We start from the raw sequence: 2,898 nt of genomic DNA on the forward strand, positions 1-2,898 counted from the left end.
TTACAGTTGTTACTGTTGTTTTCTTAATCAAGCGCAGCATGTTGAAGACCTGGTGGTAGTTGAAATTCTGTGGCATAGAGTTGTTTTAGAAGCAAAGCAGGAGCCCAGAGGGTGACCGCAGGCTGGAGAGTCAAATGCCGTGCTAATCCATGGATCATTTCCTCTGCAGTTTTCTGTCCTTTCTGGTCAGAGTGCGTCAGTGTTTGGAACTTGGCTGTGAGGAATTGACTCAGGGCAGGGAGTGGGGTGGAGTAAGGGGAGGATGGGAGGAAGGTGAGGAAGGGTGGGAGGTGAGGAAGAGCAATAGTCCTTCTGGCTCAGCCCAGACCACTGAAGCAGTTCTTCCTCTCATGCGGGAATCACCCAGTGTACGTGGAACAGGATGTTTGTAGGTGAGAAGATAGAAGATGGGGAGCCACTTCTTCGGGCATGTACAGGATGAGGGCTGTGTTTTAAGGCTTCGGGCGTGTACAGGAGGAGGGTTGTGTTTTAAGGTGATCTGTCTTTCGTGTTGTCCAGAAAGGAGAGGCCCAGGAAAGGGCAGAAACGCCCACCTGCAGACCCGAAGAAGAGCAAAGAATGCCAGACTCAGCCACCACCGAGTTCCTCATTTAGCCTCCCCATCACTTTGCTCCTTGTCTGTGATGTTTTTAAAAGGGTAATTAACCTGATAAGTTGTTCTGCAGTTTGTCATCTCTCCCTAAATACATAGTAAAATGTCCAAATGGAGAAAGGCCTCCCCCAGGATGAGGCTACCTGGACCAGATGAGGGTCCAGTTCTTATTGTATCAGAGTGGGGGCACCTGGGTTGCTCAGGTTGGTGTTCATTCTCATGGGGGCAGGGCCCAGGGTGCTGCACAGAGAGTGGACATGAGCCAAAGACATGAGTTCTAATCCCCAGTCTGCCACTCTTGGCTTTGCAGGGCTTGGTCATCGTCAGTTACAGGGGAGCTTTGGCCTTCACTCTCATGCAAGGTGACTTCCACCTCAGACAATAAATGGTATATTTACTGGGCATCTTTGGGGTGGCATAAGTTTATACTGAGAATCAGTTTTCTCATCTGTGCAGGGGGTATCATGCCTGCTGCTCCCATCATTGTTATGGTTGCTGCTTATCAATTGCTGCTTGGCACAGTTGAAACCGCAGAATACAATACAAATCCTTCCCTGAAATAGTGTAAAGGGTAGTAAGCTCAGGCCTAAAAGCTGCTTTGAATACACAGGTATGTGCTAACATGTTAGTGGCCTGCCAGAAATATTAATGAAGCACTGATGGTTGTGAAGGCAACCGAAGAGGTTCGTGCCAGAGGCTGTGGTTGCCCTTGGCCAGGAGGAAGTCCAAAGCACTGTGGAGAAAGGGATGGATTCAGCAGGGGAAAGTCTATGCCAAGCCGCAGAGCCAACCCAAGTGGAAAACACAGGGAGAGGTCACTTCTTGGTGGTGGTGACTGCAGGTGAGATCCGGCAAGAGGTGGGAATGGGGACCCAACGTATTGAATGCTTTTATTGAAGTATAACATAATATAGAAAAATGCACGTGCCATAGTACAAAATTCAGTAGATTTTCAACAAACTCAGTACCCTTAGGTAACCAGCAGAATATTCCCACCCCCTCAATGGTAACCACTGTCTTGACTTCTAGCTTCCAGGCTGATGTTTCACCCTTCTTTTATACAAATGGAATCAAGCAATATGCGTAATATGCATTGCTTTGTAGCTGGTTTCTTTTGTTCAAAATTATGCTTGTGAGATTTATTAATATTGTTCCCTAGAGATGTTATTTTTTTTAATTGCTTTTTAATTTTTAATTTTTAGAGACAGGCCCTCGCTCTCTTACCCAGACTGGAGTGCAGTGGTGCCATCATGGCTCACTGTAGTCTCAAATTCCTGGGCTTAAGTGATCCTCCTGCCTCAGCCTCCCAAGTAGCTATGACTACAGGCACATGTAGTCATAGTGGCTATTTTGTTTTTCATTTGGGAGAAGTGAGGTCTTGTCATGCTGCCTAGGCTGGTCTTGAACTTCTAGCCTCAAGGGATCCTCAGCCTCAGCCTCCCAAGGTGCTGGATTACAGGTATGTGCCACCAAACCTGGCTGAGATATTATTTGTGAATTCTCATTCCTGTATGGTATATGGTTGTTTAAAAAGGTCATAACTTCTTGATCTGTTCTGCTTGGGTTATTCTTCATTTGGGGCTATTGTGAATTCAGTTGCTAGAAAATTCTTAGGCGTGTCTCTTGATGACTGTAAGCTCTCATTTCTGTTGGGGAAAATACTCAGGAGTCAAAATGCTGGGTCATAGGATGCGGTGTGTTCAGCTTTAGTAGAGCCTGTGAAACAGTGTTCCAAGATTTTTCAACCAATTTAGATTCAACCATGCAAGAGGGCTCTGATTGTACCACAATGATCTGTTTCATGCCAGCTTCTCCTGTCTACATTTCTTTTAATTCCCCTGCAACCCTGTAAGAAAGGTGCTTAATGGAGAATTTTTGTTGTGTTGTTTAAACAAACAATTACAACAATTTGGTAAAATTGTATCCCAGAACTTAAAGTAAAATAACAAAAAAAAAAAAAAAAAAAAAGAAATAGTCTGTATGAGAAGTATGACGGGTTGGTAGATGCAGCAAACCACCATGGCACATGTATACCTATGTAACAAGCCTGCACATTCTGTACATGTATCCCAGAACTTAAAGTAAAATAACAACAACAACAAAAAAACAAAGAGTCTATATAAGAAGTAATTTGTAACTTAGTAGAAAAGGCAGTACTAAACTTGTCACAAAAACAGGTGCATGAAGCCGCTTCCCAGACCCCGAGCATTTATTAGTTCACCAATGGTCCAGAGTTTTTTCTTGAGGAAATTTTAGTACTTTAGATAGAATAAAGTGGACCACAT

Source organism: Colobus angolensis, unplaced genomic scaffold (genome assembly GCF_000951035.1).
Source record: "Colobus angolensis palliatus isolate OR3802 unplaced genomic scaffold, Cang.pa_1.0 Scaffold197, whole genome shotgun sequence".
In the NCBI taxonomy this organism is placed as follows: domain Eukaryota; kingdom Metazoa; phylum Chordata; class Mammalia; order Primates; family Cercopithecidae; genus Colobus; species Colobus angolensis.